The sequence below is a fragment of the Molothrus aeneus genome, unplaced genomic scaffold (assembly GCF_037042795.1).
Source record: "Molothrus aeneus isolate 106 unplaced genomic scaffold, BPBGC_Maene_1.0 scaffold_57, whole genome shotgun sequence".
NCBI lineage: Eukaryota > Metazoa > Chordata > Aves > Passeriformes > Icteridae > Molothrus > Molothrus aeneus.
Window position 1 is genome coordinate 665543 of NW_027099209.1, and position 20042 is coordinate 685584.

Genomic DNA, 20042 nt, shown 5'->3' on the forward strand with positions numbered 1-20042 from the left:
CATTCGGTTAGCATCTTCTTCCTCCAGGTTTCTCTGAGCCTCATCAGCTCACCATCGGTCTCCCCTCGGTCATCTCCTGTTGCATTCTCTCAGTCCTCGCAGCCATTTTCCTTGCCAGGAGATTTCTGTCCGTGTTGTGTCCCCGTTGTCTGTCACGTCTTGTCTGTCCCGTGTCACGGGTGTGCGCACACACATTTGTGCCGGAGCTGCTCTGCCCTGCTGCATAGCGTGGTGCAATAGGAGAAGTCCCGGGGACTTGAAGTTTGTAATGTGGGGTGTAGTTGGACTCTAGGTGGGATTTGTAGATGGACACAGGATATCTGGAGCTCTTAAGTTATCCTGCCACAGTTTGACTCTTGTCCTGACTTTTTTTTTCAGGTTCAGATGGATTAAATGTGTGCCAGAGGGCCCCATCCTGGGTGAGTGGTTTCCCCCGAGCAGGTGAGGCACCATTTGTCTCTGCAGCAGAAGTGTATGTGGTGACTCTGTTACAGCTCTGTTCTTTGTCTTTCTTTTTAGGAAGTAAATCTGGATACCAGCAGTCAAGGTGAGCAGTGGAGAGAAGTAGTTGATATTGCTCCAGTCTCAGTTTCTGGTGCTGCTCTAAGTTTCCATTCCCTTTTTTGTGCCTTAGGCAATCCAATCAGAGCCTGCCAAGCCCCCGTCACCAGCCGGCTGATGCACCGGGTTCCCTGCACGTGTGAGCCCTGTGGATGTGTTACAGGATCTGGTGAGGAAGCCCTGATCTTTTCTATTTAAAGGTGCCATCCAGGTGGTCTTGGGCAGCTGCCAAGGAGTTGCGGTGAGTAAGGGAAGCAGGAAGGAGCAGCGAGGGTCCCGTCAGGTTTCAGCCATGCCACATGACCTCGTCTCCTCTTACCCCAGGCTTAACCCGTGACAACGGCATCAGCCTCGGGGCGCGGCCGAAGGGTGCGGCCCCAGGAGCTGGGCATTCTTAGGAGAACGGTGAGTGGCAGAATTGTTGGGTTTTGGCCAGTGTGCTGCAGAGATCATGCATTGATATTTGCATTTCTTTCATGTAGCTGACTAAGAAACAACAGGAAGTTGTTGAACAACAGTGCCAGCAGGAACTTCCCAGATGTTGAGGCTGCCTTCTTTTGCACCTGACACGGACCTGCATCCCCAGATGTCTGAGAGATAAGTAGAGGCGTACAACCCACAGAGGGGATGAAAGCGGGGCGCAGGGTAGGGACCCACCGGGAGGGATTTTTGAGTCTCCTTTGGAGATGGGGGTGTCCATGAAGCGGACACCCTTAGGCCCCATAAAAGGAAAGCCTGACTTTTCATCACACTGCTGAGGTGCGCAGGGTAGAGCAGTCCCGGTGTGTATCGTGTCACTCGTCTTTTGTGTATTATGTGTGTTTGGATATGTCATGTCTTTTATCTTAGGCCTTGGAGGGGCCTGTCAGGAGCCCTGTCATCATTGTTAGTATCTGTGATCTCTGCATTCCTCGGCCTGGCACCAATGCCATAGAACTTTCGCCTCAGGAGCTCACACAGGCATCAGACTCTCTTGTCTCTTTAGAAGCATCCGGTCGGATGTCTTTTCAGGTCTTGTTCTGAGCTGTGTGGACAGCTCTGCCCCACCAGCATCCATTATGGCGGACTTGGACTTGAAAGAACGTGAGGGCAGGTAGAGGCTTCTGGCCGTAGGATTCTCGGGCATCCATCTTTGCAGTTCTTGGAATAAATCATTCAGTTAGCATCTTGTTCCTCCAGGTTTCTCTGAGCCTCATCAGCTCACCATCGGTCTCTCCTCGGTCATCTCCTTTTGCATTCTCTCAGTCCTCGCAGCCATTTTCCTTGCCGGGAGATTTCTGTCCGTGTTGTGTCCCCGTTGTCTGTCACGTCCTGTTCTGTGTCACGGGTGTGCGCACACACATTTGTGCCGGAGCTGCTCTGCCCTGCCGCATAGTGTGGTGCAATAGGAGAAGTCCCGGGGACTTGAAGTTTGTAATGTGGGGTGTAGTTGGACTCTAGGTGGGATTTGTAGATGGACACAGGATATCTGGAGCTCTTAAGAGCCAGACTGTTGCAGGATAACTTGTCCTAACTTTTTTTTCAGATTCAGATGGCTTAAATGTGTGCCAGAGGGCCCCATCCTGGGTGAGTGGTTTCCCCCAACCAGGTGAGGCACCGTTTATCTCTGCAGCAGAAGTGTATGTGGTGACTCTGTTACAGCTCTGTTCTTTGTCTTTCTTTTTAGGAAGTAAATCTGGGTACCAGCAGTCAAGGTGAGCAGTGGAGAGAAGTAGTTGTTATTGCTCAGCTCTCAGTGTCTGGTGCAGCTCTAAGTTTCCATTCTCTTTTTTTGTGGTTTAGGCAATCCACTCGGAGCCTGCCGAGCCCCCGTCACCAGCCGGCCGATGCACCGGGTTCCCTGCACGTGTGAGCCCTGTGGATGCGTTACAGGACCTGGTGATGAAGCCCAGAACTTTTCTATTTAAAGGTGCCATCCAGGTGGCCTTGGGCACCTGCCAAGGAGTTGGGGTGAGTCGGGGAAGTAGGGAGGAGGAGTGATGGTCCCCTCAGGTTTCAGCCATGCCAAATCACCTCATCTCCTCTTAACCCAGGCACCATCTGTGACGACGGCTTCGGTCTCCGAGCGTGCCCGAAGCATGCGGCCCGAGCAGCTGAGCGTTCTTAGGAGAAGGGTGAGTAGCAGACTTGTGGGTTTTGGCCGATGGGCTGCCGAGATTGGGCACTGATGTTTGGTTTTCTTTAATACAGCTGTCTAAGAGACACCAGCCCGGTGCCAGCAGGAGCTTCCCGGCTGACGAGGTGGCCTTTCTTCGCACCCGAGACTGGCATCCCCAGATGTGCGAGAGATAAGTAGAGGGCCACGACCCACAGAGGGGATGAAAGCAGGGTGCTGGTTTGGGAATTACTGGGAGGGGTTTTTGTTTCCCCTTTGGAGGTGGCGGTGTCCCTGAAGCGGCCCCTTAGGCCCCATAAAAGCAAAGCCTGACTTTTGATCACAGTGCTGAGGTGCGCAGGGCAGAGCAGTCCTGGTGTGTATTGTGTCACTTGTCTTTTGTGTTTTATGTGTTGTTTGCATATGTCATGTCTTTTACCTTAGGCCTTTGAGGGGCCAGTCAGAAACCCTGGCATCATTGTTAGCATCTGTGCTCTCTGCATTCCTCGGCCTGGCACCCAGGCCATAGAACTTTTGACTCGGGATCTCAGACAGGCATCAGACTCTCTTGTCTCTTTAGAAGCATCCGGTCGGATGTCTTTTCAGGTCTTGTTCTGAGCTGTATGGACAGCTCTGCCCCACCAGCATCCATTATGGCGGACTTGGACTTGAAAGAACGTGAGGGCAGGTAGAGGCTTCTGGCCGTAGGATTCTCGGGCATCCATCTTTGCAGTTCTTGGAATAAATCATTCAGTTAGCATCTTCTTCCTCCAGGTTTCTCTGAGCCTCATCAGCTCACCATCGGTCTCCCCTCGGTCATCTCCTTTTGCATTCTCTCAGTCCTCGCAGCCATTTTCCTTGCCAGGAGATTTCTGTCCGTGTTGTGTCCCCGTTGTTTGTCACGTCCTGTTCTGTGTCACGGGTGTGCGCACACACATTTGTGCCGGAGCTGCTCTGCCCTGCCGCATAGCGTGGTGCAATAGGAGAAGTCCCGGGGACTTGAAGTTTGTAATGTGGGGTGTAGTTGGACTCTAGGTGGGATTTGTAGATGGACACAGGATATCTGGAGCTCTTAAGTTATCCTGCAGCCCTTTGACTTTAGTCCTAACTTTCTTTCAGATGCAGATGGATAAAATCCAGGGCAGAGCCCCCCATCCCAGGTGAGGGGATTGCCCTGAGCAGGTCAGTCACTGTTTGTTTCTGCAGAGGGAGCATAAATGGTGGCTGTTACAGCAGTGTTCTTTGTCTCTCTTTTTAGGAAGTCAAGGCCGAGTGGGTGAGGTGAGCTTTGAGTAGCGTACAGAAGCAGTTGTTATTGCTGATGTCTCAGTTTTTGTGCAGTAGTAAGCATCTCCTCTTGTTTTTGTTGTCTTTTAGCTGGTCCACTTGCCATCTATCCTGGCCGAGCATATCCGTGCCAGGTGTGTGCAGGCTTAAGGTATTGTTGTGGCATCCTTGTCAGATTTGGGAGGTTGTGTTTTCACAGTATCTCAGCAAATTTTCTGCTTTGTTTCTTTGCAGGTGCTGTCGCTGCCCTAGGCACGCCAAGGAACAGAGGAGGGCAGGTGAGTCGGAGTTTAGGCAGGCTGACTCCTAGGTGAGCGTTACACAGCAGCATGCGAAGCGTGTCTCTTTTCTCTTTGCAGGTCTCTTCTGGGCACCCTCTGGAGTCAAATCAAGATTTGAGGTGAGCGGGGGCAGCGGTGCGGAGGAGTCCCGGTAATTACTGTTTTTGAGGGCAATAGTCAGGTTTTCTGTTTTGTCTTAGGTACCCTGAGGAGGCTCGTAGCCAAAGCTTGGAAACGGCAGCACCGAAGCACACACGGAGAGCATCTCAACGTCCACGTCCGACCGAGGATGGATTTTGCCCTCTCCTCTTCCAAAAGCTAAGTGTCGGGGGCCAGTGGCTGGGACAAGGGGAATAGCCTTTACTCTCACAGGAGGCAATTTGATGTCAGCTTAGTGGAGAGGTCTGTAGTGGGGCGGGCTCTCTGGAAGTAAAGGGAGAGGGTTTCCCCTCAGCCTCGCCAGAGCCTTTGCCGGGCAGGGCAGTTCCGACCCATCTCCACATTTTCGCGTACTTTGTGTCGTCCGCCTCCCTCGACTCGACGTCGTCACGGATCTTTCCCCCGAGGAGCTCGCCTTCATGTCCGGAGCTACGGCCACGGTCACCCGGCAGTCGGCTTCCTTCTCTAGGCTCGCCGAGCCTCTCGAGCATCCTCTTAATTGCTGTGGCACTAACTTGTTTTAACGAGTTCCGTTTCATCATCACGTGCTCTCGTCATAGGGCTTTCTTTCCTTTGGCATCATCAGCCTCTGGCTCATCTTGCGTTAGGAATCTCGGGTCCCTACGGGGACAGTGCCAGGCAGTTGTCACTCGTCTCTGTGTTATGTCGTCTGTGTCTATGTTATGTCGTCTGTGTCTGTGTTATGTAGTCTGTGTCCATTGTCTTACGTGTCACAGGCCTTTGTCACGTCTCGATGCTTTATTGGCACTATTCCGTGCCACATTGCCCATATTCTAGTCACGTTCCTTTCCGGATATCCCTTATTCCGGCATCTTTACATTTTTACTCTTTGAGACAGGAATGTCTCAAAGGGACAAGATGTTCTCATCCGTCTTCCTTCTCACTACCGGCTTTGGTAGTGCCTTTTTTTCCACGCCATTCTCTTGGACTTCGCTTGGAGGAAGCGTCTTACACCCTCCTCACGTGACTGCAGAAGTTCTATAGGTTCTATCTTCTCAAAGGGTATAGGGCTCAAGAATTAGTATCTTCCAGAGAGTTACCTCAAGTCCTGGCTTATACTGTATGTGCTTACATTGCTTGTACCTATGCTGGCTTATACTGTATGTACTTATATTGTGTGTACCTATGTTGGCTTATACTGTATGTACTTACACTCCATGTACACTTGCACTGTATGCGTCGGCTTATATCGTGTGTACTTACGTTGTACCACTTATGGTCGGAGCTGCCCTGCCCTGGCACATAGTCACAGTTAGGTAGAACAGTTATAAAAACTTGACTGTTCATCTGTCTTTTATGGGATTTTGGGTAGAAAATTTATTGGTCCAGAGCGGGGACAAGTCCTAGCTGTCAGCCACTCATTGACCGCTTCCTGTCGTCTCACAGGTCCCCGAGGCTGCCGATTTCCCCAGAATCTACCATTTGACGTCGAGGAGCGGCAGCCAGAAGAAGCGTGGAAGCGCGTTCTTCAGCGTCTCGAGTAAGAGCCACAGGGAACGTTTAAATGGGAGGAGTGCGTGAGCATGTGTCTGTGTCTGTCTGTCTGCTCATCTCTGAGTGTGTGAGCGCATGCTGACTGGATTTAACCGTGTGACTTTTGCTTTTCAGGTTTTTCAACTCATTTGTAAATTTAGAGTAAAAAATCCCTAGCCTGGTTCCCCACCGCCACCCCCGGCTGGGTTTTTTTTTTCTTTTTTTTTTGCCCCCCGGCTGGGTTTTTTCCCCGGTCCCGGTCGGTCTGCGAGGCGACGTTCATCGCCAACGTTTGGGCGCGCACCGTCCAGGGACTGGGTATTTCGTCAGGCAGGAGGATTTTTTGGAGGCTCCTGGGAACCATGTTCCTGAGGACCAAGGATTGCTGGGGTGTAATTTAGCAGTTGTGAGGGGAGGGACGGTGAGTTTGTGTGTAATGTGACGGGGGTGTTAATGGTAGATGAGTGCTGTTTTTTGTGTGCTTTTGTTGTTTTGGGTGTCCTGTAACAATAAATCCACAAGTAATGAAAATAGAAAAAGGTTATAATCTTGTGTTAATGTGTGTGTTGTGTTGTATTGCTCTGTATTGCAGTGTGAGCACAGGGTGAACTCTCTCCTCCTTGCTGTGACACCTGGGCTGGCAGGGATGACACAGTGACCTCTGCCAGCCCATGCTGCCTGTGCCATCACCTGGCACTGACGTGTTTGATGAAAATCCTTTCGCTGGGATTTTTCTCCTGAGAAGCCTCAGAACAGAAATGGAACCAATAACAATCTGGTGGCTGTGGAGTGTGGGCTGGAGATGGTTTAGCAACAGGGGCATCTTGGGTTGGTCTCCTGTGCATTGTTTCTACTTGATGACCAGTCATGGTCCAGCGGTGTCGGGGCTGTGATCAGTCCCAGGTTTTTATTATTCATTCCTTTCCAGCTTTCTGATGTCTCCTTGCTCTTTTAGTGTAGTTCTAATATCTCATTTTCTTTTAATATAATAGAGATCATAAAATAATATTTCAGCCTTCTGAAAGGGGGAGTCAAGATTCTTATCTCCTCCCTTGTCCTGGAGGACCCTCAAACACCACCACAATCAGCGGCCGAGCGGGTTTGTGCGAGCCCCTCAGGAACCCTCGGCCGGTCCTGAGTCGGCAGCCCCGGCACGGCCGAGAGCGGGGAGACACTCTCTGTGCCCCGAGGGTACTGAGGGCACCTGGGCTGGGGGGAGACACTCTCTGTTTGTGCACCGAGGGTGCTGAGGGCACCTGGGCTGGGGGGAGACACTCTCTGTTTGTGCACCGAGGGTGCTGAGGGCACCTGGGCTGGTCGCCTTTGCAGCACAAGAGACACCAGAGACAGCGGTAGATGATAAAGGGCCGACTCTTAGCAGGGGTTAATGCAAGGTTTTATTAGGAGTCCCATAGGAGCTCCTGCACCTCAGGGGGCTCCTGCCGAGAGTCCCGGGAGATGTGCCAAGGTTACATTTGAAGGGAGGTGGAAACCGACAGTAGATAACATCCTACCAACCATTAAGTGACCCTAAGGGATGGATGCTGGGGGATAGACATATAGGACAGCGTATGGGGCAAGGCTTGGGGGGCTGACCCCTAGCCTGTGGCTAATCACTCGAGGACTTGGACCGAAACTTCTGGATGGAGGGAATGGGAGGCTGAGTGACTGACAGAGAGCCAGGGTGGGGGTTTGGGGATGATCTCATCCGGGGAGAGGGATAACACAGGTAAAGGGAGGGGGGTACAGTTTGGGATAAACCATTTGGGAAAAATATGAGGATACAAAACAAAATTACTTCAAAGTATTACAAAGTATAAAAATGCACTACAGCAGGTTTGGGCAGCACCAAATAAAATGTAATAAAATGCTTTGAAAATAGAAAAATTAAAAATAAAAATTAAATAAAAAATAAAATTAAAAAAATAAATGCTTTAAAAAAAATTAAGAATAAAAATAAATAAAAAATAAAATTTAAAAGATCAAAAAATTTGAAAATAGAAAATTTTAAAAATAAAATTAAATAAAAAACAAAATTAAAAAATAAATGCTTTAAAAATAGAAAAAATAAATATAAAAATTAAAAAAACACCAAAATTAAAAAATAAATGCTTTAAAAATACAAAAATTAAAAATAGAATAATAAATAAGAAACGAAATTAAAAAAATAAATGCTTTAAAAATAGAAAACTTAAAAATAAAAAAATTAAAAATAAAATTGAAAAAAATTAAAAGCTTTAAAAATAGAAAAATTAAAAATAAAAACAAATAAAAAAATTTTAAAAAAGGTTAAAAAATAGAAAAATTAAAAATTAAATAAAAAAATTTAAAAATCAAATAAATGCTTTTAAAATAGAAAAATTAAAAATAAACATTTATAAAAAACAAAATTAAAAAATATAATAAATGCTTTAAAAATAAAAGAATTAAATATAAAAATTAAATAAAAATTAATAAAATAAAAAGCTTTTAAAATAGAAAAATTAAAAATAAAAACGAATTTAAAAAATTTTAAAAAGGCTTTAAAAATAGAAAAATTAAAACTTAAATAAAAAAATTTTAAAAATCAAATAATTGCTTTAAAAATAGAAAAATAAACATTCAATAAAAAACAAAATTAAAAAATATAATAAATCCTTTAAAATAAAAAAATGAAATATAAAAATAAATAAAAATTAACAAATAAAAATCTTTAAATATAGAAAAATGAAAAATAAAAATTAAAAAAAATTAAAACAATAGTTTAAAAAGAGAAAAATTAAAGAAAATTAAAAATAAAATTATAAACAAAAACCCTTTAATAATAGAAAAATTAAAAATTAAATATAAATATTTAAAAAATAAAATAAATGCTTTAAAAATAAAAAAAATTAAATAAAAAAATTTAAAAAATAAAAAGGTTTAAAAATTAAAAGAAATAAAAAATAAAAAAATACAAAGCCTTAAAAATAGAAAAATAAAAATTAAATAAAAAACAAAATTAAAAAAATAAATGCTTTAAAAAAAGAAAAATTAAATTTAAAAATTAAATTTAAAAAAATTTTAAAAATAAAATAAAAAGCTTTAAAAATAGGAAAATTTAAAATAAAAACAAATAAAAAATTAAAAAAAAAAAAATAAAAAGCTTTAAAAATAGAAAAATTTAAAAACCCCCAAAATTAATAAAATAAAATTAATTAAAAATACATGAAAAACAAAATAAAAATGCTAAAGTTCTGTAAAGTGCCGTAAAATTTCCATAAACGTCGTAAAACTGCCGTAAAGCGCGACTGCCGCAAAAGGCGCCGTAAAGCGCGACTGTCGTAAAAGGTTCGTTTTTTCGACAGTCGCGCTTTACGACACTACCTTTTATGGAACTTTTACGGTACTTTACAGTACTTTACGGATTTTATTTGGTTTTTTCATTATTTTTAATTAATTTTTTTTTAATTTAATTTTTATTTAATTTTTTTAAATTTTCCTATTTTTAAAGCTTATTTTTATCTTTTTTTTTAGTTTTAATTTTTCTATTTTTAAGCATTTATTTTATTTTTTAATTTTCCTTTTTTTTTAATTTTTAGTTTAAATTTTTATATTTTTAAAGCATTTAAAAATTTTTTCTATTTTTATTTTTTTCTTAATTTTTAGTTTTGAGGTCTTTATTTTTAAAGCTTTTTTTCTTATTATTTTTGATTTAATTTTTATTTTTGATTTATCTATTTTTAAAGCTTTTTATTTTATTTTTTAATTTTTTTAATTTAATTTTTGTTTTATTTTTTTTAAAGCATTTATTTTTTAATTTTATTTTTGAGTTTTTAGTTTTCATTTTTTATTTATAAACTATTTATTTTATTTTTTAAATTTTATTTTTTATTTCATATTTATTTTTGCTTTATCTATTTTTAAAGCATTTATTTTATTTTTTTAGTTTTTATTTATTTTTAGATTTGATTTTTTTATTTTTAAAGCATTTATTTTATTTTTGATTTTTTATTTAGTTTTTATTTTTGATTTTTCTATTTTTAAAGCTTTTTATTTTATCTTTTAATTTTATTTTTTATTTCATTTTTTGTTTTAATTTTTTATTTTTAAATCATTTATTTTTTAATTTTATTTTTTATTTCATTTTTATTTTTTGCTTTTTTCTATTTTTAAAGCTTTTAAAAAAATTTTATTATTTATTTAATTTTTAGTTTTGATTTTTTTATTTTTAAAGCTTTTTAAAATTTTTTAGTTAATTTTAATTTTTGATCTTTCTATTTTTAAAGCTTTTTAAAATTTTTTTATTTAATTTTTTATTTCATTTTTAGTTTTAATTTTTTATTTTTAAACTATTTATTTTATTTTTTTAATTTTCTTTTTTATTTCATATTTATTTTTGCTTTATCTATTTTTAAAGCATTTATTTTATTTTTTTAATTTTATTTTTTATTTAATTTTTAGTTTTGATTTTTTCATTTTTAAGACTTTTTTTTAAATTTAATTTTTATTTTTGATCTTTCTGGTTTTAAAGATTTTTTTTATTTTTTATTTAATTTTTAAAAATTTTTCTATTTTTAAAGCTTTTTTTTATTTTTTAATTTTATTTTATATTTCATTTTTAGTTTTAATTTTTTATTTTTAAAGTATTTATTTTATCTTTTTAATTTTATTTTTTAATTTTTTTTTGCTTTTTCTATTTTTAAAGCTTTTATTTTATTTTTTTAATTTTATTTTTTATTTAATTTTTAGTTTTGATTTTTTTATTTTTAAAACATTTTTTTATTTTTTTAATTTCATTTTTATTTCATTTTTAGTTTTAATTTTTCTATTTTTAAAGCATTTCTTTTATTTTTTAAATTTTTTTTTAATTTTTAGTTTTAATTTTTCTGTTTTTAAATCTTTTTATTTTTTAAATTTTCTATTTTTTTTATTTTCCCAGTTTTAAAGCATTTATTTTATTTTTTTTATTTTATTTTTTATTTAATTTTTATTTTTAATTTTTCTATTTTTAAAGCTTTTTTTTTTTATTTTATTTGGTGCTGCCCAGACCAGCTCAAGCTGGTGATTGGGGTGGTGTTTGAGGGTCTTGCAGTTACCCCGATTAATAGGTAGAGATGGTGTTTGGAGGCCACAGTGTTACAGGTAGGGGTTAAACTGTTTTTTAGGGTCTTTCAGGTGATTTTTCAGGGATTTTTAGGGATATTTCAGGGTTTTTTTTTCAGGAGTTTTTTAGGAATTCTCTGGAAATGTTTAGGATACCTTTAGGGCTTTTTCAATAATTTTTAGGGTGTTTTAATGACTGTTTTACCCGGGCGCCCCAGCCACGCAAGGCACCCCATGCCAGCGCCGCGGCGCTCCAGCCCAGGCTCCCGTCAGCGCCGCCCGTGGTCGCTTCCCCTCTCCTGCCGCCGCCGCTGCATGGCGGGCCGAGCCGCGCCTTCCCCACCGCACCCTCCCGCTTCAGAGCTGCTGGATGGCACGGCTCCGCCGCCTCCTGCAACCACGGACATCCCGGCATTCCCTTCCACGGCCGCAGCCGCAGCCCCGTTTCCGTAGCTCCGCTGCCTTCCACACTCCTAGCACCCAGTGGGACTACTTTGTGTCACGATTTGTCTGCACAGCCACATCCATGCACACAAACCGTGCGAGGAGGAGGAGGAGGAAGAGGAGGCTGGAATATGACAGCTGCTTTAATAAATACAGGACAGAGAATTATTTTGCCCCTGCAAATGCCAGCCCTTTGATCCCAATACCAAAGAATTTTGAAAAAGAACTGTTCCCAAATAGCTCCAGAGTCCCTTCAGTGTTTGGGACAGATTTCTCGACCCAAAATGAGATAGTAAACCCTGAAAATTTGCCAGCATTAATGCCAAAATTAGAAAACTCACAAAAATCTTTTGATAATTTTCACCTAACAGACTGGTGTGAAAAACGCCAATCACTTGCTTTTAAAATTTTTGAAAGTTTAATAGTAATAAAATGGTTATAAAAATAGTCATACAATTAGAGTAATAATAATTTGGACAATTTGAATTAGGACAATATGAGACAACAAAAACAAAGAGTTATGGACATCGGGGTACCTTTTTCTGGGCAGCATGAGCCCGAAAAAGGACCCCTGTTAACAAAGGATTAACCCTTAAAAGCAATAGCCTGTTGCATAGTCATACACTTCATACATGGTGCATAAATTCCATTCAAACACAGGATTCTGTCTGGTCATCATCCACTTCTTCCTTCTAATCCTAACAGCGCTTTGGAGGCGGGAACAAGTTTGTTTCTTCTGATAAGAGGGCAATAAATTCTTTTTCTCTGAAAGATCCAGGTGTCCTGTGGCCGCTATCTCGCTGCAAGTCCTTTCTTTAAAAAAAGTATCTTACATAGCATCGTTTCTATTTTAACAGTTTTTGTAACCTATACTTAACACACTACTTAAGAGAATTAATACAGCATTACTTTCTAACACAACACATATAATATTCGTTTTAATATTTCCAAAAAGCCAATCATAAAATACACGCATTTTTCACAATCCCCACTCTTATTCTTTGTAAATCCTTTGGCTTGAGCAATATTTCTTATCTACTTGCACCTTCTGGACTATGCGGGCAAAATAAAACAGGGGATTACACAAGGAAGAAATATAAAAATAGTTGCAACACATAAAATGAAAGATCTTAATTTCTTCTAATACATTACCTACCAGCTAGGTTTTAACATTGTTTTCTAATTTTTGGACCGGTACCTCGGTTATTATATACATATGTATTTTTTTCTTCTTTGATTTCTTTTGCTTTTTTTAGAATGACTTTTCTGTGCTCATCAATTTTCTACAATTTGATATATTAAACTTTCCAAAAAACACCCCCTTCTTTGGCCAATAAATAGTGTAAAGCCAACCTATTCTGATACACTACAGTTTTTGTTTGGCTTAGCTGACTTGGTATTAACTCCAATGCCTGGGCAGCTCCATTTGCTATCATTTCTATAACTGCTTGGAGTCTTGTAATACGACTCAATAGATAATTTGGGGTCAATACAGAGTTAAGTTGCTGTGCTGGTTTTACCTTTTCCTTTATTATTTGTTTTTTTACCAAATCTCGAACCGTATCTTCAAGATTAAATGTAAAACAAATCCATCTCTCTCCTTTTGGACATTCAATTCCAAATCTATTACCACTTTTTCCTAAGTTTCTTGTAATCCAATAATTTACTCCATTTTGCTTACAGGTTCTTAATTTGGATGTGTTATAACAGTGGCTGTTGACGTAGGTGTGTGTAATTAAAGAGGAACTTTGGTTTCTTTCCACGTGATGCTTTCTGCAGCATTTGTGACACAATCTTGCTGGTATCCCGAAAGGGAAAAGAGAACAAATGAGTGCCAGAAACAGGAATAACAGAGGTCCAGTATGGCTTATACTCCCACCTCCCAGGCCTGTGAGGTTGCAACCCACAGCAGGTGTATTTGATCTTCTCGGTGGCGAAATACAGAGGCCAATCTGCACTTGCCCTCTATTTCCTTGTCACTTTCTCTTAACTAATTTCCAGGCAAATTGGTTTGGACACCCTTTAACTGCGGTCTCTTACGGTTCTTCAGGTATCTCTCATTCACCAGGCACTAATAATTCCCATCCACAAAGCTAAGTTATTACTTTAACACTTTTTGCAATAAAAGCATAAATTTTGTGAACTACAATACTAATTATTCTCACAATTCAAGCATTTACTTATAACCCAGCTAGCATGTCCAGTATTGGAATGAATCAAATAAAGTTTACTGATGGAAATGGTAATTTCCCTTCTCCCCTGTACAATTCTCAGGCTAAGGTCAGAACACAAAAACAGTCTTGATCCTTCTATCTGGAGTATTCCTCCCCTAAGGAGATGTTTTATTCAGGCAGTGCTTGAACCTAGTGGTATAAGCATTGTCTTACTTCTGAATTCAGTGTTATTCTTTGTACATTTCTTGGATCATTTGGCTTTTCCCAAACTATTACCACTCAGTCCCCATTGGAAAGTCAGTTTGGTATCACCCGGTTTAAATGTGATAGTCCTTTGATTCTGCTGGCATGAATTCACCCTCTTTCTGTGATTCTGATTGTTGCTTCAGTAGTACCTGGAAAGGACTTCTTAATAGCATAGTAATAAAAGAAAGACAATACTGCATTAACTTTTACCATTCACTTTTCTTCCAAACTTTCTGGGTTTAGCTAAAAGCTTTTTCCACAGCAGCCTCTTCTTCTTCTATCCAGCTGTGCTAATAGCTGCAGAGGCAAATTCTTCTTTCTGTGAGTTACAGTTAGTTAAATAAGAAAAGCTAGACCAATTTTAACACGAGATGTATCACATCTATTGCTTTTTACTTTTTGGGCCGCATTTAATTGTTTTAGCCTTACAAACCCATTCTTCAGGAAAAAAAAAACAAAAACAAAAAAACTTCTTTTTAATAGCAAACAAAACACACAAAAGAAAAAACCAAAAACCTTCTTACTTAAGAACAACAACCCACTTTGTGAGGTTTGGAGAGTCAGCAATCTCTGCTTTGATTTTATCTTTTAGTGCTAGCACCCCTCCCGCTCTTTTCACGGCCTTGCTGTCAATGCTGTGCTGCCACTTCGCTGCAGGGCCGGAGCAGGGGAGGGCAGCCAGGGGCATGGGGACCCTGGGGGCAGCCTTGGGTCCCTTTTGCCCTCTCTCTTCCCTAACCAAAGTAGACATTTCACAGAAAAGCACTTTCTATAGGAATATTGAAAAACTATAGATTGAGGTAAAAGCATCAAGTTTCTGCCGTCACTGGTGCAAAGTCACATGTTGTTTGAAGAGCATCCCACTGAATTTTCTAAAGATGTGTGAATGTGTCATCTGGACCACAGGAGATAAAGCAGGGTTAAAACACTGAGCAAAACTGAAGTTAACAAACACAAGGTTCATCAACCTTGCAATAGAAACTTGCAGAAACCTTTCAAGGCTCATCCAATAAAGCCCCGTGGCACTTTGTTCTTCCCCCTCCTCCCAAATCTCCATCCGTCTGAGCCAGCATAAGCAGGAAACTTTGCACGGAAGCTTGCCAGATAAAATAGCTATATCATCTGCCATTAGTTTTAGAGAGTTCTTCAAAAATAGATTAAAAATTATTTTATCTATTATTTTTTAGCTCTGTCCTAAGTTAGGGATGGGCCAAGTCTCGTGTCTTTGTCTCACAGAAAGGTGGTTCACGTGTCCTTTAATATCATATGTGCAAATATTTCCCATCTGCATTCTGCCTTATCAGAAGGCTAATTAATTGTTTTATCATACTATATTACATTACATCTAAACCGAATCTGCCAAGTACTCAACCCCACACACACCGCACACAACTCATGACTGTCACCCAACAGTCCCGACACACATACACACTTGGCCCTGACAGGCCAAGGAAACAAAACACCATCACTTTGGGTGAACAATCTCCACGCTGCATTCTACTTCAGCACAAACACAGGCACAGCAAATGAGATAAGAATTGTTTTTCCTTCCTCTGAGGTTCAGAGAATGTGAATCCCAGAAATATTCTTGGGAAGAATTGTGCCTTGCTTTTCTCTGTGAAGAGAAATGCGGTGCCAGGTGCACCCTTGCCTCCAGGGCAAAGAATCACGGAATGGCTTGGGTGGGAAGGGACCTTGAGGTTTATCTTTGATTTATGCAACACTTCAACAGGCAAGAGGGGGCTCATCTGCTTCACAGCTGCTTGCTTTTCTCACACCTTTCACAAGCAAAGCCTGAAGCAAACCCTCCCAAGTTGCCCTATCGACCAGGGGACCCCTCAGCACTCAGTGACACTGCCGGCAAAACCTCAAACTTTTACTCACACAGGGACGAGGCCGTGCACTCGGTCGTAACCCAGATTCTCTTTTTCCAGCAGTAGCCTCGAACTTCCTTTGTTCTCTCTGCAGGCCTTTTTGCTAGCACACCGATTAACAGACTACAGAAGTTTCACCAGCAGACTTCAGCTAAATCCAAAATTGGTTTCTACCCCAAGTAAAATTTCCAACCCCCTGTCTCACCTGCGATGTTTGGAATTTTAGGAGGTGGCAGCCCACTCGAGATCAAAGGTCCCGGGCAGGGTGCAGACCCAGGGACACAAATCCCATCCCTTTTCCAAGGGAAACAAAACTCATCACCCCAGTTTCCTTACATCAGTTTGCCGAAGACGTTCGGCACTCCCAGGTCACTCAGAGTTTTCGTCGGCCGCAGACTCGGTCTCGGAGTTACGCTTCCTCCTAACACTCACCTCCCCACCTCAGCCCCCTGCTGCTGCGTCCCCTTCTCCGCCCCTAACCCTACTCTATTTTCCAGCCCGCCCTTGCTCCATCCCTCACTCCGCCCTTAACCCGTCCCACCACACCTCCCGCTCCATCCATTACTTCACCCACCGCCCACCCGTGAGTCCCCTCCAGCAGCACGCAGGAGCCCGAACCCTCGGAGGACGGCGCAGCTCTCGCAGCAGGACAACACCCAGGCGAGACAGGCAGGGACAACGTCTGTGGGCTGCAGGGTGTCACAAGGGGCTGCGGGCTGAGGGGAGGGGGCTGGAGAGTGACACAGAGGATGGGGGGAGCTGAGAGGCAGAAGGGGGCGTTAGGAGCAACTGGGGGGCTCCAGGGTGGCACAGAGATGCTGGGAGTGGGGAACTTGAGGGCGACAAGAAAAGGGTGAGGGGGAGCAGATGCCTTGAGGGGCAAAGTGGGGGCTGCTTGAGGGTGACAGGTAAACCAGCCCTCACACCACCCCTAACCAGGCGGAGAGTGCACGGTGGAGGCCAGGGGGCCAAGGGACAATGTCAGAGGTCTCGGAGTGGCACGCAGACATTGCGGGCTGAGGGGCAAGGAGGGGGAGGCTTGACAGACGGAGAGCTCACACCGAGGGTTAGGGGTACAAAGGACACAGGGTACCAGGTAGGGTTAGGGTACAGGTGCAGCAGCCCTCAACCCAACCCCAAGGTAACCCTAAAGAGCACCCCTAGGACCCCAGTTTTCCCCAACAGCAGCACAAGGCAATAACCCCAATGCTGGGACAGCCCCAGAAGTCTCCCAGCAGCTGCAGGCAGCAACCCTAATAAAAAGGTAGCAATGATGTTTGTGGTCTAGAGAGTGACAGGTAGGAGTTGGGGGCTGAGCAGTTTTTTAGGGTTTTTTTTAGGGTTTTTCTCATGGCTTTCAAAGGATATTTTAGGGCTTTTTTGGAGGAGTTTTCCAGGAAATTTCTGGGAACACTTAGGATACTTTTAGGGCTTTTTCAGGGCTTTTAAAAGATTTTGTTAGGGTATTTTAAGGGCTTTCTTAGTACTTTTAAGAATTGTTTGGGGGGGGGCTTTGTGTGTTCTTGGGGCTTTTTTAGGACTATTGAGGGGATGTGGAGGACTTTTTAGGGCTTGGGTATTTTTAGGGTTTTTGAGGGAATTTTTAGGCTTTTTTAGGGTCTTATCAGGGCATTTTAAGGATTTTTGGGGTACTTTTAGAGCTCTTTTTGGACTATTTAGGGTATATTTACGGATTTCTAAAGGTTCTTTGGGGATTTTTAGGGGTTTTTTAAAAGTAGGGTATTTCCAGTGTATTCTAACAGCATTCTGAGGCTGTTTTTAGGTTTTCATGGGGTTTTTAGGACATTTTGAAGATTAGGAGTTTTTCAGGGAATTTTTAGTTTTTTTTAGGGTTTTTCATGGCACAACACATGGAGGCTGAGGGGCAGCTTGAGGGGCACTGTGGGGGCTTGAGGGTGACAGAGGCTGGGAGCTGAGGGAGGAACAGGGAGAGGGGACAGCGGGTGACACACAGAGATGCTGAGGGTGGCAGGGGCAGCTGTAGGGTGACACAGAGAAGCTGGGGGCTGAGGGGCAAAGGAGAGGGGTCAAGGGTGACACACAGGAGCTGAGGGCTGGGGGGCAGAGGGACCGGTTGAGGGGTAAAGGGAGAGGGCTTGAGGGCTGGACAGTCCAGTGGAGATCAGGGGTACAGGGTACAGCTGTACCACCCCTCACCCCAGCCCTAACCTCAGCCTAAGCAGCCCCCCTAAAAACAGCCTTTTCCCCCAACAGCAGCACAACGCAGCAACCCTAACAGCGGGACCAGACAGCAACCCTCACACAGCAGCACAATGACAGAACCCTCAGAGGACAACGGACCCACTGCAGTAAGGTAGGGATGACATCTGTGGGCTAGACAGCACGCGGTAGAGTTCGGAGACTGAGCATGTCTTTGTGAGGCTTTTTTTCCAGGACTTTTACAGGTATTTAGGGGATTTTGGAAGGGACATTTCTGGGACTTCTTAGGGTATTGTTGGGGCTTTTTCAAAGCCATTTTATGAGTCTTTAGCATGTTTGGAAGATTACGGTCAGGGTCAGAGGAAACACAGGGTAACAGGGGCATCCCAAGGGTCCCTCCAGGAACTACGGTCGGAGCATCCAGCACGGACTAGGGAGCAGCCGGACCCACCCGGGCACGGAGCAACACTTTGAGAAAATGCCAAGGGAAGAGCCCTTTTGCCAAGGGGCAGCATCTGAGCGGGCCAGGCAGCATGTGGGGTTCCAGGAGAGGGCCTTCAACTTTCCCCTTTTACTGTGCCAGTCCCTCCCCAGAGCCCCCAGACCCTCCACAGCACTCCCAGAAAGGAGAGGGGTTATTAGGAGAAAAAGGGTTTAGAAAAAAGGGAAAAAGCATCCTTTTCCTTTATTTTTTGTGTTCAAACTGGGAGGAAGTCTGCTTCCCCTGCAATTTTAATGGTCTCAGTTGAAAGAATCCCTGCCTTTTCTATGCTGTTCGGGGTGTTAATTGACAGGGAGTCCTCATTTTCTATTATTTTCCTGTTTAAGTAGAAGGGGAAAATCTTGGAAATGTTTCTTATGGATTTGAATTAAGGGCAGCCACCCCCTTTTTGTTGTCCTCACGCCTAAATTGAGGGAGAAGCCCAGCTATCTCTCCATAAGAGTTTGAACTGAGGAAAAAATCCCTCTTTTTTTCATCACTGGAGAGATCTAAAGTGAGGAAAATCCCTCTTTTCCCAGTATTAAGGAGAATAAATTAAAGGGCAGAAACTATTTATTTGCTATTGTATTCGTTTCAGTAGAGGTAACTGCCCCCTTGCCTCTGTTTAAGGGGTTCACTGGAAGGAAGCTCTGCCTTTTTCAGCATTTTAAGGGTTTAAAACTGCATTTCACGGCCCTTCTTTCTGTGCCATAGGACCAAGTATCTCAGAGCAGGGTGAGCCTGGCACCTGGCATGCACTTAACCCTTACACTGCCTGGGAAGCTTTTATTTATCTTATTTTTACTTATAATGTTGATAGACCTAATTAGAGGTCCCAAGGAGACTTTGACTATTCATATCATAAGCATTCTTTTCCACCCAGCATAGTCATATATGAAGTACTACTTAGTAGCCACTAAGGAATAATTATGTAAGTTAACAGCAAATCACCCAATTTATCTAGATATGCTGCCTAAACAGAAACTTTTATTTCTTACCAGTTTTCTGCCCATTAACTCCAAGTAGTTGTTGCAAAAAAAGAAAGTGCTGTTATTTTTCAGAAGAGTTTTCTTCTATAACAAGCCCTTTACTCCCCTTGAACTAGAGTCAGAGGAGCCAAACAGCAGCAGCTGCTCTGAGGGTTTTTATACCCGGTGGGATTCACCCCCTCCCTTTTCCCAGGTGCCACGGGAACGAGAGGCGGGCACCATCAGGGGTATATTAACCCCAGCCTTTGCCCAGGGCCTTCATTCCCCCTCTGGGATGTGCTGGGATAAGAGCTCTCCTCTCATTTCAGCGAAGAAGCTCTTTCAGCTTATCACAGCTTGTTTTCAGCAGGTGTTTCTGGGCATCTAAAGCAACAGAGGCTTTGAAGATACTGTGAAGAAAACAGCCTGGAATACAGCGAGTATTTAAGTTCACAATTTTGGGTTTTGTGTTTAGGGGTGGTAAAGTGCATTTGTAATTTCTGGTTTTGTTCTTATATTGTTTTGTATTTTTTTTAGGAGAAGTGCAGCTTCCAGAGACTCCAGGTTGTGTCAGCTACAACACTTTTTTCAGCAGATTCATCGTGTCACAAGAGGCATCTGCCCAGTGTCCAAGATGATGTTTGAGACTGAGGCTTCAGGTGAGCTGAGGATTGTGACTAGGAGAGGGAGGGTGAGCAGGTATCCGGTTAGGAGTTATTGTTGGGGGGGTGAT